This window comes from Lithobates pipiens, unplaced genomic scaffold, assembly GCF_037356315.1.
Source record: "Lithobates pipiens isolate NorthernLeopardFrog02 unplaced genomic scaffold, aLitPip1_a1.2 Scaffold_13, whole genome shotgun sequence".
Lineage (NCBI taxonomy): Eukaryota > Metazoa > Chordata > Amphibia > Anura > Ranidae > Lithobates > Lithobates pipiens.
The window spans coordinates 154683332-154710862 of NW_027507718.1; the positions used below are offsets into that span (position 1 = coordinate 154683332).

Consider the following 27531-nt stretch of genomic DNA (forward strand, 5'->3'; position numbering starts at 1 on the left):
GGGTCCCCAGAAGTGGGTTGGCAAAGGACTGAGACAACCCCATAAATAGACATGGACCATACCAGCAGGGGAGTTGGGTGGAAGATGGAGAAGCAGTGCTGAGGAGAGGTTGTTGGTGGCCCTTGAGGAAACCCCTGCCGGGAAGGGGTGGTAGCTCAGGCCAGGGGCTCAGGAAAGCTGGCTTGGAAGGATCCTGACTCAGAAGGCAGTGAAAGAATCCATGCCGGGAGGCAAAGGGAAGGAGCAAGGAGAGACAGTGAGTAGATCAGCGCGGTGCAGGGACGGACAAGATGAGAGCCTGCCATCTGCAGCAGGCCTCCCTGGAAGACCGCATAGTGCAAAGTCTTCATCTATCCTTGCCCTTGGACAGTGATGGTGAACATTGGCACCCCAGATGTTTTGGAACTAAATTTCCAGTGATGCTCATGCACTCTGCAGTGTAGTTGAGCATCATGGGAAATGTAGTTCCAAAAATCTAGGGTGCCAAGGTTTCCCTTGTTTCCCAAGGTGACCATCTTGGCATTTGTCAAGAGGGCTGAGGCTGCCCAAGAAGATTGCCTATGGGCACATGACCCTGAAAGCGCCTCATCTCAAAGGCTAGGCAGGGTCGGGCCTTGTTAGTACCTGGGTGGGAGAGTCCGCTGGGAATACCCAGTGCCACAGGCTTCTTCTTTCTTTTTTTTTGGCGTTGACTTGTTTTTTTCTCTTGTTTCCCAAGGTGACCATCTTGGCTTTTGTCAAGAGGGTTGAGGGTGCCCAAAGACATTGCCTACAGCCACATCACCCTGAAAGCGACAAATCTCGTCTTATCTCGGAGGCTAAGCAGTGTCGGGCCTGATTCATACCTGGATAGGAGACCGCCTGGGATTACCAGGTGCCGCAATTTTTTTGGGGGCGTTGACTTTTTTCCCCCTTGTTTCCCAAGGTGAGGATCTTGGTGTTTGTCAAGAGAGTTGAGGGTGCCCAAAGTATTTGTCTACGGCCACATCATCCTGAAAGCGCCCCAACTCGTCGCATCTCTGAGGCTAAGCAGGGGCGGGCCTGGTTAGTACTGGGAATACCAGGTGCTGTAGGTTTCTTTATTTTTGGCGTTGGCTTGTTTTTTTCCCTTGTTTCTCAAGGTGACCATCTTGGAGTTTGTCAAAGAGGGTTGAGGATGCCCAAGAGATTGCTTACGGGCCATATCACCATGAAAGTGCCCAATCTCATCTGATCTCCGAGGCTACGCAGGGTCGGGCCTAGTGACCATCTTTGCATTTGTCAAGAGGGATGAGGGTGCCCAAAGAGATTGCCTATGGGTAGGGTCGGGCCTGGTAAGTACCTGGATGGGAGACCGCCTGTGAATGCAAAGTGCTGTAGGTTTCCTTTTTATTTTTTTTTATTTTTTGGGGGGCGTTTACTTATTTTTTCCCTTGTTTCCCAAGGTGAATCTTGGTGTTTGTCAAGGGGGTTGAGGATGTCCAAAAAGATTGGCTACGGCAACATCACCTTGAAAGAGCCCCATCTTGTCTCACCTCGGGGGCTAAGCAGGGGCTGAGCCTGGTTAATACCTGAATGGCAGACCACCTGGGAATACCAGGCTCCTGGGCTTCTTTTCTTTTTTTGCATTTACTTGTTTTTTTCCCTTGTTTGCCAAGGTGACTATCTTGGCGTTTGTCAAGATGGTTCAGGGCGTCCAAAGAAATTGCCTATGGCCACATCACCCTGAAAGCGACCAATCTCATCTAATCTCGGAGGCTAAGCAGGGTCAGGCCTGGATAGTGCCTGGATGGGAGACTGCCTGGGAATGCCAGGTGGCATAGGCTTCTTTTTCTCTTTTTCTTTTTTTGCCGTTGACTTATTTTCCCTTGTTTACCAAGGTGACTATCTTGGCGTTTTTCAAGAGTGTTCAGGGTGCCCAAAGCGATTGCCTAAGGCCACATCTCCCTGAAAGCAACTGATCTCGGAGGCTTCGCAGGGTCGGGCCTGGTTAGAACCTGGGTGGGAGACCCCCTGGGAATACCTAGTGCCGTAGGTTTCTTCTTTTTTTTTTTGGGCGTTGACTTGTTTTTTGTCCTTTGTTTCCCAAGGTGACCATCTTGGTGTTTGTCAAGAGGGTTGAGGGTGCCAAAAGAGATTTCCTACGGCCACATCACCCTGAAAGTGCTCGATCTTGTCTGATCTCGGAGGCTGAGCAGCGTCTGACCTGGTTAGTAACAAAAGGGAGACCTCCTGGGCAGTGGCGGCTGGTGAAGTTTTAGGATGGGGGGCGCAAGACCACACCCCCTCAGATTTGCCCCCCCACTTATCACAAGCCACACCCCTTATTGAATCAACATCATATACCAGGCTGCACATTATACACTGGGCTCTACTAAAGCAGATGAATCATGCCAATCTTGTGTATAACCACATCAGGCACCTTTTCTGCAACCTGTAAATGGCACATATTTTCATTCTGCAACCTGTAAATCACACATATTTGCCTTCTGCAACCTGTAAATCAAACATATCTGCCTTCTGCAACCTGTAAATGATACATATCTGCATTCTGCAACCTGTAAATTGCACATATCTGCAATCTGTAAATCGCACATAACTGCGTTCTGCAACCTGTAAATTGCCCATATCTGCATTCTGCAACATGTAAATCACACATATCTGCATTCTGTAAATCGCATTCTGTAAATCGCACATCTGCATTCTGTAAATTGCACATATTTACAACCTGTAAATCACATATATCTACAACCTGCAAATCGCACATATCTACAACCTGTAAATTGCACATATCTACAACCTATAAATCGCACATATCTACAACCTGCAAATCGCATATATCTACAACCTGTGAATAGCACATATCTGCATTCTGTAAATCGCATTCTGTAAATTGCACATATCTACAACCTGTAAATCGCACATATCTACAACCTGTAAATTGCACATATCTACAACCTGTAAATCGCACATATCTACAACCTGTAAATTGCACATATCTACAACCTGTAAATCTTGTTTGGGGGGGAGTATGCTGCCGACCACCGATAATAACCCTTTTTTTTTAAATCTTGTTTGGGGGGGTATGCTGCCTAACACCGATAATAAGTTATTATCTGTGGTCGGCAGCATACCCCCCAACAAGATTTTAAAAAAAAAGGTTATTATCGGTGGTCGGCAGCATTAACCCCCCCACCCCGCTAAACAAGATTTTAAAAATAAGGGTTATTATTGGTGGTTGGCAGCATACCCCCCTCTAGACAAGATTTAAAAAAAAGGGTTATTATTAATAACCGTTGTTTTTTTATAGCTTCTTGGGGGGGGGGTGTATGCTGCCGGCCACCGATAATAACACTTTTTCTTTAAATCTTGTTTAGCAGGGGGGGTGAATGGGGTTGGGGTATGCTGCCAAGTGCGACCACCATAGTCACCCTGTGGATGTGGAGGGGCTACCGGCGGCGGCACTGAATAAATAATAAAGAATTAGTAAGCTGCCATGCGGCAGCCCCTTACCTGATCCTTTCAGAGAAGTGCTGTGCCAACGTCACTTCCTTGAGTGATGTCGGAAGCACCGCCCACCACTCACTCAAAGTGCAAGTCTTTTTTTTTTATTTGGGTGTTGATTTGTTATTTTCCCTTGTTTACCAAGGTTAACATCTTGGCGTATTTCAAGAGGGTTGCGAGTGCCCAAAGCGATTGAATACAGCCACATCTCCCTGAAAGCAACCAATCTCATATGATCTCGGAGGCTTAGCAGGGTCAGGCCTGGTTAGAGCCTGGATGGAAGACCCCCTGGGAATACCAGGTGCCGTAGGCTTTTTTTTTAACATGTTGTTGGTGTTGACGACTTGTTTTATTTTTCTGCTTATTTGCCGAGCTGACCATCTTGGTGTTTGTCAAGAGGGTTGAGAGTGGCCAGCAAAATCGCATACGGCCACATCACCAGGAATGTGCCTGATCTCGTCTGATCTCGGATGCTAACCAGGGTCGGGCCTGGTTAGTACCTTGATGGGAGACTACTTGGGAATACCAGGTGCCGTATGCTTTTTTTTAAATATGTTATTGGCGTCGACGACCTGTTTTTTTTTCTGCTTGTTAGCCGAGGTGACCAAGAGGGAGGGTTAAGAGTGGCCATCAAGATTACCTACGGCCACATCACCGTGAATGCGCCCGATCTCTTGTTATCTAGGATGCTAAGCAGGGTCAGGACTGGTTAGAAACTGTGATGGGAGACCGCCTGGGAATACCAGGTGCCGTAGTCTTTTTTTTTAATATGTTGTTGGCGTCGACGACCTGTTTTATTTTTCTGCTTGTTTGCATAGGTGACCATCTTGCCGTTTGTCAAGAGGTTTGAGAGTGGCCAGCAAGATCGCCTACGGCCATGTCACCCTGAATGTCCCTAGACCTAAGTGCAGCGTTTGATACAGTAGATCACAATACTCTACTCGTCCGACTCACAGAAGTAGCCGGAGTCCAAGACATAGATCTCCAATGGTTCGCGTCCTTGCTAGGAAATCGGTCACAGACAGTAAAACTAGTAAAATTCCTCTCCGAAACTCAGGCAGTCACCTGCGGAGTCCCTCAAGGCTCTCCTTTGTCACCCGTTCTCTTCAACATTTACATTCGCCCACTCCTTCAAATCATCAGATGCTCAGATCTCTGCTTCCACTCTTATGCTGACGACACCCAACTTTATTTCCGGATCAATGGAAAAAAAGATCACCAACAACAACTTGAAAACTGCCTCAAATCAATAGAGGAGTGGATGACCACTAACTCCCTCCAGCTGAACGAATCAAAGACAGAGCTTCTTATCTTACACCCAAATCATAAGCCCGAAACCAAAACCTCCTGGTCTCCACCAACCGTTTTTGGACAGACTATCTCCCCAAAGACCAAAGCGAAGAGTCTCTGGGTTATTTTAGACTTACAAATGTCAATGGATGCGCATATAGGAGCAGTAGTCAGTGGATCTCACCATCTGCTGCGCATGCTTCGCAGACTCATCCCTTTTATCCCAAAGAATGACAAAGCAGTGGTAGTTGGAACAATCATTAATTCACGACTGGACTACGCAAATTCGCTTTACATAGGATTACCACAATATCAACTTGCGCGATTACAACTGATCCAAAACACGGCGGCAAGGCTGATAACAGGAAAAAAACCCTGGGAATCCATCTCTCCTTCACTGAGGAGCTTACATTGGCTAACCGTAGAATCTTGTTGACCCCTCACAACCCTCTTGACAAACGCCAAGATGGTCACCTCAGCAAACAAGCAGTAAAATAAAACAGGTCATCGATGCCAACAAAAAAAGCCCACGGCACCTGGTATTCTCCGGCAGTCTCCCATCCAGGTACTAACCAGGCACGTCCCTGCTTAGCATCCACAATCAGACGAGATTGGGCGCATTCAGGGTGATGTAGCTGTAGGCCATCTTGCTGGTCACTCTAAACCCTCTTGACAAACGCCAAGATGGTCACCTCAGCAAACAAGCAGAAAAATAAAACAGGTCGCCAAAAACATATTAAAAAAGCCTACGGCACCTGGTCTTCCCAGACGGTCTCCCATTCAGGTACTAACCAGTCCTGACCCTGCGTAGCAATCGATATCAGATGAGATCGGTGCATTCAGGGTGATGTGGCCATAGGGGTTCTTGCGGCCACTCTCAACCCTCTTGACAAACACCAAGATGGTCACCTCGGCAAACAAGCAGAAAAATAAACAGGTCGTCGATGCCAACATATTAAAAAAAGCCTACGACACCAGGTATTCCCAGGCGGTCTCCCATCCAGGTACTAACCAGTCCAGACCCTGCTTAGCATCTGAGATTGGGCGCGTTCAGAGTGATTTAGCCATAGGCCATCTTGCTGGTCACTCCAAACCCTGTTGACAAACGCCAAGATGGTCAACTCAGCGACCCTGCTTTGCATCCAAGATCAGATGGTATCGGGCGCATTGAGGGTGATGTGGCCGTAGGGGATCTTGATGGCAACTCTCAACCCTCTTGACAAATGCCAAGATGGTCACCTCGGCAAACAATCAAAAAAGAAACAGGTCATCGACGCCACCAACATATTAAAAAAAAGCCTACGGTACCTTGTATTCTTAGGCGGTCTCCCATCCAGGTAACAACCACACCTGACCCTGCTTAGCATCCAAGATCAGACAAGCTTGGGCACATTCAGGGTAATGTGGCCATTGGGATCTTGCCAGCCACTCTCAACTCTCTTGACAAACACAAAGATGGTCACCTCGGCAAACAAGCAAAAAAATAAAATAGGTCGTTGATGTTAACGACATATTAAAAAAAAGCCTACGGCACCTGGGATTCCCAGGCGGTCTTCCATCCAGGTACTAACCAAGCCTGACACTGCTTAGCATTTGAGATCAGATGCGATCAGGCGCATTCAGGGTGATGTTGCCGTAGGCAATCTTGCTGTCCACTCTCAACCATCTTGACAAACGCCAAGATGTTCACCTCAGCAAACAAGCAGAAAAATGGTCGTTAACACAAACAACATATTAAAAAAACACCAACGGCACCTCGTATTCCCAGGCAGTCTCCCATCCAAGTACTAACCAGGCATGACCTTGCTTAGCAGGAACATTCATGGTGATGTGGCTATAGAGGATCTTGCTTGCCACTCTCAACCCTCTTGAAAAATGCCAAGATGGTCACCTCAGCAAACAAGCAGCAAAATAAAATAGGTCGTTGACGTCAACAACATATTAAGAAAAGCCTACGGCACCTAGTATTCCCAGGAAGTCTGCCATCCAGGTACCAACCAGGCCTGACACTGCTTAGCATTCTGAGATCAGACGAGATCGGGAACATTCATGGGGATGTGGCCGTAGGGGATCTTGCTAGCCACTCTCAACCCTCTTGACAAACACTCAGCAAACAAGCAGAAAAATTAAATAGGTCGTTGATGTTAACAACATATTAAAAAAAAGCCTACGGCAGGGGTGTCCGAACTTTTTTCAAAGAGGGCCAGATTTGATGAACTGAACATGCTCGAGGGCCGACCATTTTGCTTGACATTCTTTGAACCATTAAAATTCGGTCTAAGTGTGTTCGGCCGAGCACTAATACACTACCCAACAAGAATTCTCATGCTTTTGTGGCTGTGTGTGGTGAAGAGATGAACTCAAGTGTATTATTTGGATACACCGTATTTTTTGGGGTATAACACGCACCTTCACTTTAAGAGGGAAGCTTCAGGAAAAAAAAAATTTAATTTTAAATAAAGAACTGAAGCAAAATAAGGGTCAGTGCCCATCTGCAGACCCACAATTGCCAGGAACGCAGCGCCCACCATTGCCAGGAATGCAGCGCCCACCATTGCCAGGAATGCAGCGCCCACCATTGCTAGAAATGCAGCGCCCACCATTGCTAGAATTGCAGTGCCCACCATTGCCAGGAATGTACCCACCATTGCCACGAATGCAGCCCCACCATTGCTAGAAATTCACTCACCATTGCCAGGAATGCAGCCCCACCATTGCTAGAAATTCACTCACCATTGCCAGGAATGCAGCCCCACCATTGCCAGGAATGCAGCCCCACCATTGCACGGAATGCAGCCCCACCATTGCACGGAATGCAGACCCACCATTGCCCGGAATGCAGCCCCACCATTGCCGGGAATGCAGCCCCACCATTGCCGGGAATGCAGCCCCACCATTGCCGGGAATGCAGCCCCACCATTGCCGGGAATGCACCCACTATTGCCGGGAATGCAGCCCCACCATTGCCGGGAATGCACCCACCATTGCCAGGAATGCAGCCCCACCATTGCCGGGAATGCACCCACCATTGCCGGGAATGCAGCCCCACCATTGCCAGGAATGCAGCCCCACCATTGCCGGGAATGCACCCACTATTGCCAGGAATGCAGCCCCACCATTGCCGGGAATGCACCCACTATTGCCGGGAATGCAGCCCCATCATTTCCAGGAATGCAGCCACCATTGCAGCCACCATTGCCAGGAATGCAGCCACCATTGCCAGGAATTCACCCCCAATTGCTAGGAATGCAGCCACCATTGCCAGGAATTCACCCACCATTGCCAGGAATTCACCCACCATTGCCAGAAATGCAGCCACCATTGCCAGGAATGCAGCCCCACAATTGCAATTGCCAGGAATGCAGCCACCATTACCATCAGTGCAGCCATGGAGGGCAGGACGAGCGCCAAAGACATCCTACAGGAGAATTTCCTGTTTACACAACGGCCCCTTTAAGAGAAAGTCCCTCCTCCTCTGATGGACAGAACAGTCGTCCAATGGCAGAGATGGGACTTTCTTTTACAGCTGCCATGTACACAGGAAATTCTCAGCCTGTGTGCACGGCACTCGTCCTGCCTCCTCCCTCCAAGGCAGCTGGACTATATATCTTTTGTGACCCCGGCGCTGGGAGATCGCCGGGGGCCACAAAAGATGTATATGTTTAAATAACCAGGCGGGCTGTTCAAAACCGGACCGCGGGCCGCGATTGGCCCGCGGGCCGGACTTTGGACATGCCTGGCCTACGGCATCTGGTATTACCAGGCGGTCTCCCATCCAGGTATTAACCAAGCCGGACCCTGCTTAGCATCCGAGATCAGATGAGATCGGGCGCATTCAGGGTGATGTTGCCATAGGCAATCTTACTGACCACTCTCAACCCTCTTGACAAACACCAAGATGGTTACCTCAGCAAACAAGCAGAAAAATAGAACAGGTCATTGACGCCAACAACATATTAGAAAAAGCCAACGGCACCTGGTATTCCCAGGCGGTCTCCCATCCAGGTACTAACCAGGCACGATGCTGCTTAGCATCCGAGATCAGACAAGATCGGGTGCATTCTGGGTGATGTTGCCTAAGGCAATCCTGCTGGCAACTCTCAACCCTCTTGACAAACGCCAAGATGGTCACCTCGGCAAACAAGCAGAAAAATAAAACCAGTCGTCGACGCCACCAACATATTTAAAAAAAAGCCAACGGCACCTGCTATTCTTAGACGGTCTCCCATCCAGGTACTAACCAGGCCCCGACCCTGCTTAGCATCCGAGATCAGACGAAATCGGGTGCATTCAGGGTGATGTAGCCAAAGGCCATCTAGCTGGCCACTTTAAACTCTCTTGTCAAACTCCAAGATGGTCACCTCGACAAACAAGCAGAAAGATAAAACAGGTCGTCAACGCCAACAACATATTAAAAAAAAGCCTACGGCACCTGGTATTCATAGGCGCTCTCCCATTCAGGTACTAACCAGGCCCGACATTGCTTAGCATCCGAGATCAGACGAGATCGAGCGGATTCTGGGTGATGTGGCCATAGGCGATCTTGCTGGCCTCTCTCAACCCTCTTGACAAACACAAAGATGGTCACCTCGGCAAACAAGCAGAAAAATAAAATAGGGTGTTGATGTTAACAACATATTAAAAAAACCAACCCTGACACTACTTAGCATCTGAGATCAGATGAGATCGGGCACATTCAGGGTGATGTTGCCGTAGGCAATCTTGCTTTCCACTCTCAACCCTCTTGACAAACGCCAAAATGTACACCTCAGCAAACAAGCAGAAAAATAGAAGAGGTCGTTGACGCCAACATATAAAAAAAAAAAAAGCCAACAGCACCTCGTATTCCCAGGCGGGCTCCCATCCAGGTACTAACCAGGCACGTCCCTGCTTAGCATCTGAGATTAGACGAGATCGGGAACATTCATGCTGATGTGGCCGTAGGCAAACATTCTGGCCACTCTAAATCCTCTTCACAAACGCCAAGATGGTCACCTCGGTAAACAAGCAAAAAAATAAAACAGGTCGTTGACGCCAACAACATATTAAAAAAAAAAAAGCCTATGGCACCTGGTGTTCACAAGCGGTCTCCCATCATGCCCGACCCTGCTTAGCATCTGAGATCAGATGAGATCAGGCATATTTCGGGTGTTGGGGCCGTAGGCGATATTGCTGGCCACTCTCAACCCTCTTGACAAACGCCAAGATGGTCACCTTGGCAAGCTTGAGAGGGAATGGGATGTTTATCCCAGAGCTGTGGAAACTGATGACCTTTTCCTTAAATAGTTTGTGTGTCTGCATGTTAGAGTGAAAGATGTGGAGGGATGTTGGTTTGTGCGTACCGAGAAAGGGCCAATGTCACCTTAAGTCAGTCGGTTGAAACATGTGAATCAAAAAACAATTAACAGATGCATCATAATAACTTTTAGAACCATAACTATAACCAAAAAAGAAAAAAGAAAAGAAAAGAAAAAACAGCCGTCCAGAATTCAGCTGGGTGGAATTATCTCGGAGATGAGCTTGATCTCTGGGCACATGTATATAGAAGCCTGTCAGGTGGATGAGCCTGGTTCCGCAAGAAAGCCATAGGTAAGCAGTCCCCAGATAACAGTGACCATCTTGGCGTTTGTCAAGAGGGTTTAGAGTGGCCAGAAAGTTTGCCTATGCCCACATTACCCTGAATGCGCCCGATCTCATGTGATCTCGGATGCTAAGCAGGGTCAGGCCTGGTTAGTACCTGGATGGGAGACTGCCTGGGAATACCAGGTGCAGTAGGCATTTTTTTAGTATGTTGTTGGCGTCGACGACCTGTTCTGTTTGTCTGCTTGTTTGCAGAGGTGACCATCTTGGCATTTGTCAAGAGGGTTGAGAGTGGCCAGCAAGGTTGCCTTTGGCCACATCACCCTGAATGCGCCCGATCTCGTCTGATCTCAAATACTAAGCAGGGTCGGGCCTGGTGAGTACCTGGATGGGAGACAGCCTGGGAATGCCAGGTGCTGTAGGCGATTTTTTTAATATGTTGCTGGCGTCGACTACCTGTTTTATTTTTCTGCTTGTTTGCTGAGGTGACCATCTTGCAGTTTGCCAAGAGGGTTAAGAGTGAATAGAAAGATCGTCTAAGGCCACATCACCATGAATGTGCCCCATCTCGTCTGATCTTGCATGCTAAGCAAAGTTGGGCCTGTTTAGTCCCTGGATGGGGGACCTTTGGGAATTCCAGGTGCCAGAGGATTTTTTTTAATATGTTGTTGGCATCGACGACCTGTTTTATTTTTCTGCTGTTTGCCAAGGGGATCATCTTGGCTTTTGTCTAGAGGGTTGAGAAAACATATTCAAAAAAAGTATACGGCACCTGGTATTCCCATCCGGTCTCCCATCCAGGTATTAACCAGGCCCGACCCTGCTTAGCTTCCGAGATCAGATGAGATCGAGCACTTTCAGGGTGACGTGGCCATAGGAGATCTTGCTGGCCACTCTCAACCCTCTTGACAAACGCCAAGATGGTCACCTCGGCAAACAAGCAGAAAATTAAAACAGGTCGTCGACGCCAACAATATATAAAAAAAAAGCCTATGGCACCTGGTGTTCCCAGGCGGTCTCACATTCAGGTACTAACCAGGACCGACCCTGCTTAGCATCCGAGATCAAACGATCTTGAGTACATTCAGGGTGATGCGGCCGTATGTGATCTTGGAGGCCACTCTCAAACCTCTTGACAAATGCCAAGATGGGCACCTCGGCAAGCAAGCAGAAAAATTAAACAGGATGCCGACGCTCGGCACTGTCCCCAGCAGATAAGGGAGGCGGGGTTGAAGAAGTGCCTGCTGGGTCCACGGATGATTGACCCTGGTTAGTCATTTCTGACGTTTGACCCCTAAGCGTGTCTTGCAGGGAGGGAGTTGTATGAATTAGCTCTGCTAATGAGTCTTGAACCACTTAACAACCGGCCCATAACCGAATGACGGCTCTGGGAGGCCGTCATATGACGTCCTCCCAGAATTCCGCTCTCACGCGCCCCCTGGGGCGCGGACTCGAGAGCATCCTTGACTGCCGGGTCCACGTGATCGCTCCATCAAATGACGGAGTGATCACTTGTAAACAAACCGATCGGTACAGCGGAGGGGGAAGAGATCGGTGTCAGCAGCGCTGTGGGCTGCATCTGCAGTGCCCACATCGCTGCTCACCGAAAATTAATCCCATCATACCCTGCCATTACTCTGCAATACTCTGCTTCAATACTCTGCAATACTCTGCTGCAATACTCTGCTGCAATACTCTGCAATACCCTGCAACAACACTCTGCAATACCCTGCAACAACACTCTGCAATGCTCTGCGACACCCGCCAATACCCTGCAACACCCTGCAATGCTCTGCAACACCCTGCAACGCTCTGCAATGCTCTGCAACACCCGCCAATACCCTGCAACACTCTGCAATGCTCTGCAACACCCGCCAATACCCTGCAACACTCTGCAACACCCGCCAATACCCTGCAACACCCTGCAATACCCTGCAACACCCTGCAACAACACTCTGCAATACCCTGCAACAACACTCTGCAACACCCGCCAATACCCTGCAACACCCGCCAATACCATTGCAACACCCTGCAATACCCTGCAACACCCGCCAATACCCTGCAACACTCTGCAATGCTCTGCAACACCCTGCAACACCTGCCAATACCCTGCAACACTCTGCAATTCTCTGCAACACCCGCCAATACCCTGCAACACTCTGCAATGCTCTGCAACACCTGCCAATACCCTGCAACACTCTGCAACACCCGCCAATACCCTGCAACACCCTGCAATACCCTGCAACACTCTGCAATACCCTACAACACCTGCCAATACCCTGCAACACTCTGCAATGCTCTGCAACACCCGCCAATACCCTGCAACACTCTGCAATACTCTGCAACACCCGCCAATACCCTGCAACATTCTGCAATGCTCTGCAACACCCGCCAATACCCTGCAATGCTCTGCAACGCAATACTCTGCAACGCCATACTCTGAGATATCCAGTCATACTCTGAGATACCCAGTCATACTCGGAGATACCCAGCCATACTCGGAGATACCCAGCCATACTCGGAGATACCCAGCCATACCCAGCCATAGTCGGTGATACCCATAGACACCCCCCTCCCGCCGCCCTCTGGTGCTTCTACCGACTCGCCAATACGATCAAAGCCAGAATCTTTTTTTTTTTCAGGCTTCCCAGCTTAGAGGTGAGATGCGGGGTCTTACTGACCCCATATCTCACTGTAAAGAGGACCTGTCATGCCATATTCCTATTACAAGGGATGTTTACATTCCTTGTAATAGGAATAAAAGTGATCAAAAAATTTATTTTTGGGGAAAAAAAGTCAAACTAAAATAAATAAAGTAAAATGAACAATAACATTTTTTTTTTTAAAGCGCCCCTGTCCCCATGTGCTCGCATGCAGAAGCGAACGCATACATAAGTCCCGCCCACATAGGAAAATGGTGTTCAAACCACACATGTGAGGTATCGCTGCGAACGTTAGAGCGAGAGCAATAATTCTAGCCCTAGACCTCCTCTGTAACTCAAAACATATAACCAGTAAAAAAAAATTAAATCATCGTCTAAAGTAAGTGAAGGGTACACATTTTTTCTTAATTTTATACATTTATTTTTCTTTAAAGATGCATTTAGCCTTTAACTCCAGGGCACGTTCATCCCATTGGTGGTCAGCGGGCAGCATGTCTCCCCTTGGTGGTCAATGATGGGCAGCATGTCTCCCCTTGGTGGTCAATGATGGGCAGCATGTCTCCCTTTGGTGGTCAATGATGGGCAGCATGTCTCCCCTTGGTGCTCAATGATGGGCAGCACGTCTCCCCTTGGTGCTCAATGATGGGCAGCACGTCTCCCCTTGGTGCTCAATGATGGGCAGCACGTCTCCCCTTGGTGGTCAATGAGGATTCACTATTGAGTTGGCCCACCCTTTTGCAGCTACAACAGCTTCAATTCTTCTGGGCAGGCTGACCACAAGGTTTAGGTGTGTGTCTTTGGGAATGTTTGACCATTCTTCCAGGAAGAGCATTTGTGAAGTCAGGCACTGATGTGGACGAGTAGGCTTGGCTCGCGATTCTCTGCTCTAATTCATCCCAAAGGTGTTCTATTGGGTTGAGGTCAAGAATCTGTCCAACCCAGTAAAGCTCCTCCACCCCAAACTCACTCATTCATGTCTTTTATGGATTATGCTTTGTACACTGGTGCACAGTCATGTTGGAACAGAAAGGGGCCTTCCTCAAACTTCCCACAAAGTTGAGAGCATGAAATTGTCCAACATTTCTTGGTATGCTGACACCTTAAGTGTTGCCTTCACTGGAATTTAGGGGCCAAGCCCAACCCCTAAAAAACAACACCACACCATAATCCCCCCTCCACCAAGTGATTTGGACCAGTGCACAAAGCAAGATCCATAAAGACATGGATGAGCGTGTTTGGGGTGGAGGAACGTGACTGGAATGCAGAGTCCTGACCTCAAACCAATAGAACACCTTTGGGGTGAAATAGAGTGAAGGCTGCGAGATGGGCCTTTCTCGTCCAACATCAGTGCCTGACCTCACAAATGTACTATTGGAAGAATGGTCAAATATTCCCATAGACACACTTCTAAACCTTGTAGACAGCCTTCCCAGAATAGTTGAAGCTGTTATAACTGCAGAGTGTGGCAACTAAATATTGAACCCTATGGACGAAGACTGATATTCCATTAAAGTTTGTGTGTGTTCGTGTGTAAAGGCAGGTGTCCCAATACTTTTGACAATATAGTGTATGTGGAAGGGGGCACTCTGCCACACTCTGATGCAAGGGGGCGATACTCTGCTATAAAGTGGGACTCTGATGTAAGGTGTTGTGGGTGATGCAATGGGCTTTGGGGCGATTCGATGTTCTGAGGAGATGTGATTGGGCGATGGGATTCGATGTGTTCGGGCGAAGCGATTCGATGTGCTGATGCGATTCGATGTGATGCGATGTGCTGCGATGTGCTGGGGGCGATGCGATGTGATGTGCTGGGGGCGATTCGATGTTCTGGGGATATGTGATGCGATTGGGCGATGGGATTCTAGGTGTTGGGGTGAAGCAATAAGATGTGCTGATGCAATTCGATGTGTTGGGGGTGATGCAATGTGCTTTGGGCGTTGCGATGTGCTGGGGGTGATTCGATGTGCCGGGGAGATGTGATTCGATGTGCTGGGGGAGATGCAATTCGATGTGCTGGGGTGATGCGACTCGATGTGCTGGGGAGATGCGATTCTATGTGCTGGGAGCAATGTGATGTGCTGGGGCGATGCGATTTGATGTGCTGGGGCGATGCGATTCGATGTGTTGCGGGTGATGCAATGTGCTTTGGGAGATGCGATGCGCTGGGGGTGATTCGATGTGCTGGGGAGATGTGATTCGATGTGCTGGGGGAGATGCGATTCGATGTGCTGGGGGAGATGCAATTCGATGTGATGCCATGTGCTGGGGGGCGATGCGATGTGCTGGGGTGATGCGATTCGATGTGATGTGCTGGGGGCGATTCGATGTTCTGCGTTTGGGCGATGGGATTCGAGGTGTTGGGATGAAGCGATTCGATGTGCTGATGCGATTCGATGTGTTGGGGGTGATGCAATGTGCTTTGGGCGATGCAATGTGCTTTGGGCGATGCGTTGTGCTGGGGGTGATTCAATGTGCTGGGGGAGTTGCGATTCGATGTGCTGGGGGAGATGCGATTCTATGTGCTGGGGGAGATGTGATTCTATGTGCTGGGGGCAATGTGATGTGATATGCTGGGGGCGATGCGATGTGCTGGGGCGATGTGATTCGATGTGATGTGCTGTGAGCGATGCGATTTGATGTGATGCGGGTGATGCAATGTGTTTTGGGGAGAGTCGATGTTCTGGGGAGATGCAATGCGATTGGGCGATGGGATTCGATGTGTTGGGGCGAAGCGATTCGATGTGCTGATGCGATTCGATGTTTTGGGGTGATGCAATGTGCTTTGGGTGATGCGATGTGCTGGGGAGATGCGATTCGTTGTGCTGGGGCCAATATGATTTGCTGGGGTGATGCAATGTGCTGGGGGTTATGCGATTCGATGTTCTGGGGAGATGCAATTCGATGTGCTGGGGCGATGCGATGTGCTTGGGTGATGCGTTTCGATGCGATGTGGTGGGGAAAAGCGATTCGATGTGCTGATGTGATTCGATGTGTTGGGGGTGATGCAATGTGCTTTGGGTGAATTGATGCGCTGGGGCGATTCGATGTGCTGGGGGAGATGCAATGTGCTGGGGGAGAAGTGATTCGATTTGCTGGGGAGATGTGATGTGCTGGGTGGCGATGAGATGTGCTGGGGCTATGCGATTCGATGTGCTGATGCAATTCGAAGTGTTGGGGGTGATGCAATGTGCTGGGGTGATGCGATTCGATGTTCTGGGGAGATGCGATTCGATGTGCTGGGGCGATTCAATGCGATGTGCTTGGGTGATGCGATTCGATGCGATGGGTGATGCGATTTGATTTGCTGGGGCGATGCGATGTGCTTGGGCAATGCGTTTTGATGCTATGTGGTGGGGCAAACCGATTTGATGTGCTGATGTGATTCGATGTTTTGGGGGTAATGCAATGTGCTTTGGGGTGATTCGATGTGCTGTTGCGATTCGATGTGCTGGGAGATGCAATGTGCTGGGGGAGATGCGTTTCGATTTGCTGGGGCGATGCGATTCGATGTGATGATGCAATTCGAAGTGTTGGGGGTGATACAATGTGCTGGGGTGATGTGATTCGATGTTCTGGGGAGATGCAATTTGATGTGCTGGGGCAATTCAATGCGATGTGCTTGGGTGATGTGATTCGATGCGATGTGTTGGGGGCGGCGCGATGCGATGTTCTGATGCGATTTGATGTGTTGGGGTGATGCAATGTGCTTTGGGCGATGCAATGTGCTGGGGGTGATTCGATGTGCTGGGGGAGATGCGATCCGATGTTCTGGGGAGATGCGATTCGATGTGCTGAGGCGATGCGATGTGCTTGGGCGATGCATTTCGATGCGATATGGTGGGGCGAAGCGATTCGATGTGCTGATGCGATTCGATGTGTTGTAGGTGATGCAATATGCTTTGGGCATTTCGATGCGCTGGGGGTGATGCAATGTGCTGGGGGAGATGCAATGTGATGGGGGAGATGCGATTCGATTTGCTGGGGCGATGAGATGTGCTGGGGCGATGCGATTCGATGTGCTGATGCAATTCGAAGTGTTGGGGGTGATGCAATGTGCTGGGGGTGATGCGATTCGATGTTCTGGGGGAGATGCGATGCGATGTGCTTGGGTGTTGCGATTTGATGTTATGGGAGAGATGCGATTCTATGTGCTGTGGCCATTCAATGCGATGTGCTTGGGTGATGCGATTTGATGCGATCTGTTGGGGGCGACGCGATTCGATGTTCTGATGCGATTTGATGTGTCGGGGGTGATGCAATGTGCTTTGGGCGATGTGATGAGAAGTGTTGGGGGAGATGCGATTCGATGTGCTGGGGGCGTTGTGATGCAATGTGCTGGGGCGATGCGATTTTACAGGGAGGGGGATCGATGTGCTGGGGGAATATTTTCTTATTTTTAACCCGATTAGCTATGTAACATAGAGAAAGTTGTTTGTGCAAATAGTTGTAAATAAGCATTTTTTTTTTAAATACTCCCACCATCCCATCTAAGGCCCCATTCACACATGCGGACATTATGTGCGTATTTCATCCATCCGTTTGCGGATGAAGTACGGACATACATGCATTCCTACCCGATATTGTCCACCTCCGCAATTGTCCGATTCTGCAGACGGAGGAAAATCCTATTTTTCTATCCGTCTGCAGAGCGGATTGGATGAACACGGACAGACTATCCCCCATAGAGGAGAGCGGAGAGCTGACAGGGCGGTCCATGCACAGTGTACTGGGACCGCCCTGTTATCCTCCGGCTCAGCGGGGACAACAGAGCGATCCCCGCTGAGCAAGCGGATCATCACGGGGCGAATCATTACTGATCCATCCCGTGTGAAAGGGGCCTAACACCAAAACACAAGCACAATTTTTCAAAATTAATATGCACAGTTTGAACTTCATAAAGTCGTTTTCAATACGTCTAGATGCATAAATGAATTGTGTTGCTGTGATTATTATTTTTTTCTTTTTAAATGAAAAGCTGTACAGAAAAAAGTATCAGCTGAGTGTAGATATGTGTGTATATATATGTACAGAACATGATATATATATAGTGTGTGTGTGTGTTTCTTGAATAATATTCCTTGTACATGCAGTATATTTACTGGTTCCTGGAGGGAGGAGGGGTTTGCATAGATATGGGTGGCAACTTCCTCTAACACTGCCGTTGCCATGGAAACCTGACCTGAAACTTATTACACTGCTTGTGCAGCATTGAGCATGTGCGAGATCTGCAAGGCTGAAATCCAGGAAGAAATACGGTCTGGCTTCAGATGCCCACACTTAAGATGGCCACAGTCTGCTGCTAGTTTATAAACTTTCAAAATGCTGTAATAACCTAACAAAACGGACCTTAGTTTACAGACCAACTTTACTGAATACATTAAGCTTGTGTATTATAGGGGTATTTTTATTTAAAAAGTGTAATTTTGGCCTGAGCACCACTTTAACCACTTGCTTACTGGGCACTTAAACCCCCCTCCTGCCCAGACCAATTTTCAGCTTTCAGCGCTGATGCACTTTGAATGACAATTGCGCGGTCATACAACACCATACCCAAATGAAATTTTTATCATTTTTTTCCCACAAATAGAGCTTTCTTTTGGTGGTATTTAATTACAGCTGGGAGTTTTATTTTTTGCTAAACAAACCAAAAAAAGATGCAAAAAAAAAAAAAATCATGTTTAATAGTTTGTTATAAAATTTTGCAAACAGGTCATTTTTCTCCTTCATTGAAGTGCACTGATGAGGCGGCACTGGTGGGCACTGATAGGCTGCACTGGTGGGCACTGATAGGCAAAGTTAAGGCGGCACTAATAGGCACAGATAAAGTGGCACCGATAGGCACAGATAAAGTGGCACCGATAGGCACAGATAAGGCAGTACTGATGGGCACAGATAAGGTGGCACTGATGGGCAAAGATGGGCACAGATAAGATGGCACGGATGGGTGGCACTAATAGGTACCAATGATAGATGGGCACTGATAGGTGGCACTGCTGGGCACTGATGGGCGGCACTGATGGGCACTGGTAGATGACACTGATGGGCACGGATATGTGGCACTGGGGTGCAGCCCCGTTGTTGAGGCAGATTGTGGGCACTGATGGGTGGCACTGTGGGCACTGCTGGGTGGCACTATTGGCACTGCTGGGTGGCACTGATGGGGGGCACTTTTTTATTACAGAGGTGGCACTGGCAGGGGGCAGGTGGGTACTGGTAAGCTGGCCATGATCGGGACTAATGTCCCGATCACGGCCGCCGGTGAACGGCTCTTTTTTTTTCTCCTCGCGCTGTAAGCGCGAGGAGGAAAAATAGCCGATTACTGGCTCCGTTGTATCACATGATCAGCTGTCATTGGCTGACAGCTGATCACATGGTAAGGGGTCGGGATCGACCCCTTGCTTGGATCTGTGATCAGGCGAGTCTCGTAGACGCGCAGGCCGCTCGTGCACGGGACGACGTCAATAGACGTCGCCCCGTCATTTGGCTATAGCGCGGGTCTCTACTGGTTAAACTGAGCCACCATTCTGCAGAAACTCCAAAACGACTGAGGTGGACGGAGTGGTGGGGTCCCACTGCTTACTTTCTGCAAATGTTTTAAATGTATTCCATATTTTAGAATAGATAAAGTTCATGGAAGGTTTCCTAGCTTTTAGGAGAGTAGAAATCACCCCCACTGAGAATCCTAATGAAATTCTGCCGCTCAAGATCCAAAGATGTAGATTCAGTTTGTGAGGAGCTAGGTGCACCAATTTCCCCTGTGAGAGAAGCTGCGGGAACACTGGGATCTTGAACGGCGGGGCATACGCTGAGGTTCACTGCCCAAGGGAACCACAGCCTCTTCGGCCAGTATGGCAGAATAGCTATCACTCTGACTGGCTCCATCGATAATCTGATTGAAAACTTTGCGATCAAGGGTCTGGCGGGAAACGCATATGTGGTCTCGCATCGCCACAGACTCGAGAGGGCATCTACTGCTTCTGCACGGGGATGAGGCAGACGGGATGGAAATCTCGGCAGCTTCGCATTCATTGGAGAAGCAAAAAGATCTATTTCTGGTGGCTTCTGCAGACGCATGATCCAACTGAAGTCTGATGGGTGCACTGCCCACTCGTTGCTGTCTGGAAAACAACGTGATAGGCAATCCGCCTGCTGACTCAAACGGCCCGAAAGGTAAACTGCCTTTAAATCCAACAAATTTCTTTCCACCCATAACATAATGGGCTCTACTTCCTTTAATAATGTGATGCTGTGCTTTCACCCCTGCCGTTATACTTCAAAACATATAACCAGTAAAAAAAATTTAAATCATCGCCTATGGGGATTTTTAAGTAGAGACGCGTGGCGCCATTCCACGAGCGTGTGCAATTTTGAAGAGTGACATGTTAGGTATCTATTTACTCAGCGTAACTTCATCTTTCACATTATGCAAAAATTGGGCTAACTTTACTGTGTTTTTTTTTTTTTAAGCACAAAACAGTTTTTTTTCCAAAAAAAAGCATTTGAAAAATTGCTGTGCAAATACCGTGCAAGATAAAAAGTTGCAACGACCACCATTGTATTCTCCAGGGTGTTTGCTAAAAAAACATATATAATGTTTTGGGATTTTATGTAATTTTCTAGCAAATAAATGATGATTTTTACATGTAGGAAAGAAATGTCAGAATTGTCCTGGGTGCTCCAGAACGCCTGATGGCGCTCCCTGCATGTTGGGCCTCTGTATGTGGCCACACTGTGTAAAAGTCTCACACATGTGGTATTGCCATACTCGGGAGTAATAGCAGAATGTGTTTTGGGGTGTAATTTGTGGTATGCATATGCTGTGTGTGAGAAATAAACTGATAATATGACAATTTTGTGAGATTTTCGGGTCCACATTTCACCCAACACCCACAGCACTGAAGATCTCATGGAAACTCAACTGTCCAGATCTCGCAGACATAGGTCGCCATCCACCTTCAGACCACTTGGGGGACACCGACCCTGCCACCCACCGACGAGCCCGACTTCGGCCCCGCTACCTCACATAGCACGCAGGGACCGCTAGACCTGTCGCCTCACGAGAGCTCCGGGACACCCATGCGACGGTGGATTAGCCTACATGCTTCATACCCTGCCTAGTGCCGCTCTCCTTTCCTCTGCTGTGCATATGGACCATTCCCTTACTCACCTGCCTTGAAAGACTACAGACACTTACACTAGCTTCAATATCCCCGACTCCGGTTACCACCAGGATTTCTACCTGGAGCAGTCCTGGGCCCCCAATCCGTCAGACGAGAGAGCATTCAACGCACGCACTCGACTAGACACCATTCCTGCTCGGATCCCATATAGTTGTAGCCTTTTACTCTCTAACTGAACATTACCACAGCCGAATGAGCGCCCAGAAGGACCCGAGACACCTATCGGTAAAGTATACATCGAACAGAGCACTTGGTATATTTTAGTGACTGATCCGATCTTGTGCCCTGCTGCGACATTTATATTGGCACTTACCTCTATGCCTTATATGAACTATTCTTCATATTGTAGACCTCATATCATCATAGAGGAGCTAGTAATTCTATATACTTTACTAAACATCATACTACCCTGAAAGCAGGAGCCCGTTCACTACCTTACAATATTGCAGGCATTGGGTGGTCAATTTATCAAGTGATACCCCCCTTACTAGCCTTATCCCTGATCCAGGATATACAGGAGCCATGATTTATATGATTTTTAGGCCCACCCAAACCTACCCCCCAGTACCCCCCTCTTACAAACCATCTGGGAATACCAGGTGCCATAGGCTATTTCTTTAATATGTTGTTGAAGTCGATGACCTGTTTTATTTTTTTGCTTGATTGCAGAGGTGACCATCTTGGCGTTTGTCAAGAGGGTTGAGAGTGACCAGCAAGATTGCATACAGCCACATCACCTTAAAAGCGCCCGATCTCGTCCGATCTCGGATGCTAAGCAGGGTTGGGCCTGGTTAGTAGTGATGGACGAACTTCCGACGGGACGTTTCGCGAACGCGACCGATAGTTCGCGAACCGTAACGTTCGCGGCAGGCCCCATTGAATAAAATAATTACTAGCTGTGCAAACATAGTCCCACCACATGGCCAATGACATAACACATGTATGAGGTGAATCTGGGATCGACAACTACAAGCATTCTTTTTTTATATGTGAAATTGTGACAATTCAGGACTGTGGAGCGCATGAAGGCAATGGAGAAGAGGGAAGGTCAGGGTAGGCAAAGAAGAGGGTGCAGGAGATGATCACCAGCAGCGAGAGATACAGCAATGACACCTGTACCGTGATAGAGTCACCTGACACCAGCACCGTGATAGAGAGCACTGACATCAGCAGCGTGACATACAGCAATGACACCTCCACCGTGATAGAGTGATCTGACACCAGCTCCGTGATAGAGAGCACTGACATCAGCAGCGTGACATAAAGCAATGACACCTGTACCGTGATAGAGTGATCTGACACCAGCACCGTGATAGAGAGCACTGACATCAGCAGCGTGACATACAGCAATGACACCTGCACCGTGATAGAGTGATCTGACACCAGCACCGTGATAGAGAGCACTGACATCAGCAGCGTGACATACATCAATGACACCTGCACCGTGATAGAGAGCGCTGACATTAGCAGCGTGACATAAAGCACTGACACCAGCACCGTGATATACAGCACTGACACCAGCACTGTGATATACAGCACTGACACCTGCACCGTAAGCAGCCCCAGGAGTAAGTCAGCATAGCACAGGGATGCTGGGAGCCCCTCATAATGAGCATAACACAGGGATGGTGGGAGCCCCTAATAATAAGCATAGCACAGGGATAGTGGGAGTCCCTCATAATATGCACAGCAGAGGTACAGCCCCAGGAGTAAGTCAGCATAGCACAGGGATGGTGGGAGCCCCTCATAATAAGCAGCCCCAGGAGGAAGTCAGCACAGCACAGGGATGGTGGGAGCCCCTCATAATGAGCATAGCACAGGGATGGTGGGAGCCCCTCATAATATGCACAGCAGAGGTACAGCCCCAGGAGGAAGTCAGCATAGCACAGGGATGGTGGGAGCCCTTCATAATAAGCAGCCCCAGGAGGAAGTCAGCACAGCACAGGGATGGTGGGAGCCCCTCATAATGAGCAGCCCCAGGAGGAAGTCAGCATAGCACAGGGATGGTGGGAGCCCCTCATAATGAGCATAGCACAGGGATGGTGGGAGCCCCTCATAATATGCACAGCAGAGGTACAGCCCCAGGAGGAAGTCAGCACAGGGATGGTGGGAGCCCCTCATAATATGCACAGCAGAGGTACAGCAGAGGCACAAGAGTAAGTCAGCATAGCACAGGGATGGTGAGAGCCCCTCATAATAAGCAGCCCCAGGAGGAAGTCAGCATAGCACAGGGATGGCGGGGGCCCCTCATAATAGGCACAGCAGAGGTACAGCCCCAGGAGGAAGTCAGCACAGCACAGGGATGGTGGGAGCCCCTCATAATATGCACAGCAGAGGTACGTTTTCCTGGTGCCACCATGTGATACAATAAATAGCTAAGACCAGGGTGGGTACTGCTTCAAAGAAAAAAATTGTATTCAAAGAAATGCGAGAGCTGCCTCAATCGCCCTTTCCATAAATTCTACTGAAGTGAGTGCTCTGGGGGTGATGCAATGTGCTGGGTGTGATGCGTTTTGATGTGCTGGGGGAGATGCAATGAGCTGGGGCAGTGCGATGTGATGCGCTGGGGCGATGCGATTTGATGTGTTGCGAGTGATGTAATGTGCTTTGGGGCGATTCGATGTTCTGGTGAGATGCAATGTGATTGGGCGGTGGGATTCGATGTGTTGGGGCGAAGCGATTCGATGTGCCGATGCGATTCGATGTGCTGATGCGATTCGATATGTTGGGGTGATGCGATGTGCTTTGGGAGATGCGATGTGTTTTGGGAGATGCGATGTGCTGGGGGAGATGCGATTCGATGTGCTGGGGGAGATGGGTTTCGATGTGATGCCATGTGCTCGGGGCGATGCGATTGCCATTTCACCCTGAATGCACCAGATATCATTTGATCTCGGATGCTATGCAGGGTCGGGCCTGGTTAATACCTGGATGGGAGACTGGCTGGGAATACCAGGTGCCGTAGGCTTCTTTTTAATATGTTGTTGGCATCGACGACCTGTTTTATTTTTCTGCTTCTTTGCTGAGGTGACCACCTTGGCGTTTGTCAAGAGGGTTGAGAGTAGCCAGCAAGATAGCCTACGGCCATATCACCATGAATGCGCCCGATCTCGTCTGATTTCAGATGATAAGCAGGGGCGGTCCTGGTTAGTACCTGGATGGGAAAATGCTTGGGAGTACCAGGTGCCGTAGGCTTTTTTAAATATGTTGTTGTCGTCGACGTCTTGTTTAATTTTTCTGCTTGTTTGCCGAGGTGCCCATCTTGGCGTTTGTCAAGAGGGTTGAGAGTGGCCACCAAGCTCGCATACGGCCACATCACCCTGAATGCACTCAAGCTCGTTTGATCTTGGATGCTAAGCAGGGTCGGGCCTGGTTAGTACCTGAATGGGAGACCGCCTGGGAACACCAGGTGCCATAGGCTTTTTTTTAATATGTTGTTGGCGTCAACGTCCTGTTTTATTTTTCTGCTTGTTTGCCAAGGTGACCATCTTGGCGTTTGTCAGGAGTGTTGAGAGTGGCCAGCAAGATCACCTACGGCCACATCTCCCTGAATGCGCTCGATCTCGTTTGACCTCGGATGCTAAGCAGGGTCGGGCCTGGTTAGTACCTGTATGGGAGACCACATGGGAATACCAGGTGCCGTAGTCTTTTTTTTAATATGATGTTGGCATCGACGACCTGTTTTATTTTATTGCTTGTTTGCCGAGATAACCATCTTGGCGTTTGTCAAGAGGGTTGAGAGTGGCCAGCAAGATTGCCTACGGCCACATCACCCTGAATGTGCCTGATTTAGGATGTTAGGCAGGGTTGGGCCTGGTTATTAACTGGATGGGAGACCGCTCGGGAGTACCAGGTGCTGTAGGCTTTTTTAATATGTTGTTGGCAACAACGAACTGTTTTATTCTTCTGCTTGTTTTCCGAGGTGACCATCTTGGCCTTTGTCAAGAGGATTGAGAGTGGTAAGGAAGATCGCTTATGGCCTCATCACCCTGAATGAGTCCGATCTCGTCTGATTTCGGATGCTAAGCAGGGTCGGGCCTGGTTAGTAACTGAATGGGAGATCGCCTAGGAATATCAGGTACCGTAGGCTTTTTTTTAATATGTTGTTGGCATCGACGACTTGTTTTATTTTACTGCTTGTTTGCCGAGGTGACCATCTTGGCATTTGTCAAGAGGGTTGAGAGTGGACAGCAAGATCGCCTATGGCTTAATCTCCCTGAATGCGCCCGATCTCGTCTGATCTCAGATGCTAAGCAGGGTCGGGCCTGGTTAGTAGCTGGATGTGAGACCGCCTGGGAATACCAGGTGCTGTAGGCGTCTTTTTAATATGTTGCTGGCGTTGAGGATCTTTTTTATTTTTCTGCTTGTTTGCTGAGGTGACCATCTTGCCGTTTGTCAAGAGGGTTAAGAGTGGACAGAAATATCATCTAAGGCCACATCACCATGAATGTGCCCTATCTTGGCTGATCTCGCATGCTAAGCAGGGTTGGCCTTGTTTAGTCCCTGGATGGGAGACCTTTGGGAATACCAGGTGCCGTAGGCTTTTTTTAAATATGTTGTTGGCATCGACGACCTGCTTTATTTTACTGCTTGTTTGCCGAGGGGATCATCTTGGCTTTTGTCTAGAGGGTTGAGAGTGGCGATCAAAATTGCCTATGTTCATATCACCCTGAATGCGCCCGCTATCGTCTGATCTCAGATGCTAAGCAGGGTCAGGTCTGGTCAGTAACTGAATGGGAGACCGCCTGGGAATATCGGGTGCTGTAGGCTTTTTTTTAAATATGTTGTTGGCATCGACGACCTGTTTTATTTTACTGCTTGTTTGCCGAGGTGACCATCTTGGAGTTTGTCAAGAGGGTTGAGAGTGGCAAGCAAGATCGCCTAATGCCACATCACCCTGAATGCGCCAGATATAGTTTGATCTTGGATGCTAAGCAGGGTCGGGCCTGGATAGTCCCTGGATGGGAGACCTTTGGAAATACCATGTGTCATAGGCTTTTTTTTAATATGTTGATGGCGTCGACGACCTGTTTTATTTTATTGCTTGTTTGCCGAGGTGACCATCTTGGCGTTTGCCGAGGTGACCATCTTGGCGTTTGCCAAGAGGGTTGAGAGTGGACAGCAAGACCTTTTACGGCCACATTACCCTTAATGTTCCCGATCTCATCTGATCTCGGATGCTAAGCAGGTTTGGGCCTGGTTAGTACCTGGGTGGGAGACCTCTTGGGAATACCACGTGCCGTAGGCTTTTTTTAATATGTTGTTGGCGTCGACGACCTGTTTTATTTTTCTGCTTGTTTGCCGAGGTGACCATCTTAGCCTTTGTCAAGAGGGTTGAGAGTGGTCATCACCCTGAATGTGCCCAATCTCCTCTGATCTAGGATGCTAAGCAGTTTTGGGCCTGGTTAGTACCTGGATGGGAGACCTTCTGGGAATACCAGGTGCCGTAGGCTTTATTTTAATATGTTGTTGGCGTGGACGACCTGTTTTAATTAAGCCTCTAGTCTGGTTGCTAGGGTTACAAAAAGTTGTCACTAAATGATATATTGCTCACAAATGCCATAGTTATATGTGGAATTGCACCCCAAAATATATTCTGCTGCTTCACCTGAGTACAGGGATACCACATATGTGGGACTTTTTGGGAGTCTAGCCGCGTACGGCACCCCGAAATCCAATCACTGCCTTCAGTGCAATCACTGCCTTCAGGATTTCTAAGGGTGCAAATTTTTGATTTCACTCCTCACTACCTATCACAGTTTCGAAGGCCATAAAATGCCAAAAAACACAAACCCCCCCCAAATGACCCCATTTTGGAAAGTAGACACCCCAAGGAAATTGCTGAGGGGCATGTTGAGCCCATTGAATATTTTTTTTTTGTCCCAAGTGATTGAATAATGATACAAAAAAAAAGTTTACAAAAAGTTGTCACTAAATGATATATTGCTCACACATGCCATAGTTATATGTAGAATTGCACCCCAAATATATTTTCTGCTGCTTCTCCTGAGTACGGGGATACCACATATGTGGGACTTTTTGGAAGCCTAGCCACGTATGGGACCCTGAAAACCAAGCACTGCCTTCCGGATTTAAATATAAAACGCTACCAAAAAAACTGTTAGCAATCGCAGGGATCAGGCCTGACTCTGCGAACGCTGCAGTTATGTGTTTAGTGTTTTGTAAGTGACAGTGATCGATCGATACTGCACTTGGGTGGGCTGGGCGGAGGGGCAAAACGCAGGTGCTTGCAGGTATCTGGGCTGATCCCGCTAACAATGCGTTTTTTTGGAACCCTAAACTGCTGGGGACGTTAGTATAGATCTGATCAGTCA

General features: G+C 48.6%; 17 pseudogenes; 10 read left to right on the top strand and 7 right to left on the bottom strand.

Moving 5' to 3' along the window:
- Nucleotides 1–1686: 1686 nt before the first annotated feature.
- On the top strand, nt 1687–1805 carry LOC143979817 (5S ribosomal RNA; annotated as a pseudogene).
- Nucleotides 1806–3905: 2100 nt separating this feature from the next.
- On the top strand, nt 3906–4024 carry LOC143979009 (5S ribosomal RNA; annotated as a pseudogene).
- A 1273-nt stretch (nt 4025–5297) lies between these two features.
- Nucleotides 5298–5416, bottom strand: LOC143979746 (5S ribosomal RNA; annotated as a pseudogene).
- An 879-nt stretch (nt 5417–6295) lies between these two features.
- LOC143979139 (5S ribosomal RNA) lies at nt 6296–6414 on the bottom strand (annotated as a pseudogene).
- A 2097-nt stretch (nt 6415–8511) lies between these two features.
- LOC143979447 (5S ribosomal RNA) lies at nt 8512–8630 on the bottom strand (annotated as a pseudogene).
- Nucleotides 8631–8737: 107 nt separating this feature from the next.
- On the bottom strand, nt 8738–8856 carry LOC143979683 (5S ribosomal RNA; annotated as a pseudogene).
- Nucleotides 8857–8965: 109 nt separating this feature from the next.
- Nucleotides 8966–9085, bottom strand: LOC143979467 (5S ribosomal RNA; annotated as a pseudogene).
- A 108-nt stretch (nt 9086–9193) lies between these two features.
- On the bottom strand, nt 9194–9312 carry LOC143979737 (5S ribosomal RNA; annotated as a pseudogene).
- Nucleotides 9313–10432: 1120 nt separating this feature from the next.
- LOC143978755 (5S ribosomal RNA) lies at nt 10433–10551 on the top strand (annotated as a pseudogene).
- A 108-nt stretch (nt 10552–10659) lies between these two features.
- LOC143979656 (5S ribosomal RNA) lies at nt 10660–10778 on the top strand (annotated as a pseudogene).
- Nucleotides 10779–11113: 335 nt separating this feature from the next.
- On the bottom strand, nt 11114–11232 carry LOC143978869 (5S ribosomal RNA; annotated as a pseudogene).
- Nucleotides 11233–24272: 13040 nt separating this feature from the next.
- LOC143979698 (5S ribosomal RNA) lies at nt 24273–24391 on the top strand (annotated as a pseudogene).
- A 107-nt stretch (nt 24392–24498) lies between these two features.
- Nucleotides 24499–24617, top strand: LOC143978695 (5S ribosomal RNA; annotated as a pseudogene).
- Nucleotides 24618–24725: 108 nt separating this feature from the next.
- LOC143978035 (5S ribosomal RNA) lies at nt 24726–24844 on the top strand (annotated as a pseudogene).
- Nucleotides 24845–25167: 323 nt separating this feature from the next.
- On the top strand, nt 25168–25286 carry LOC143979833 (5S ribosomal RNA; annotated as a pseudogene).
- Nucleotides 25287–25394: 108 nt separating this feature from the next.
- On the top strand, nt 25395–25513 carry LOC143979330 (5S ribosomal RNA; annotated as a pseudogene).
- An 812-nt stretch (nt 25514–26325) lies between these two features.
- LOC143979159 (5S ribosomal RNA) lies at nt 26326–26444 on the top strand (annotated as a pseudogene).
- Nucleotides 26445–27531: the final 1087 nt, after the last annotated feature.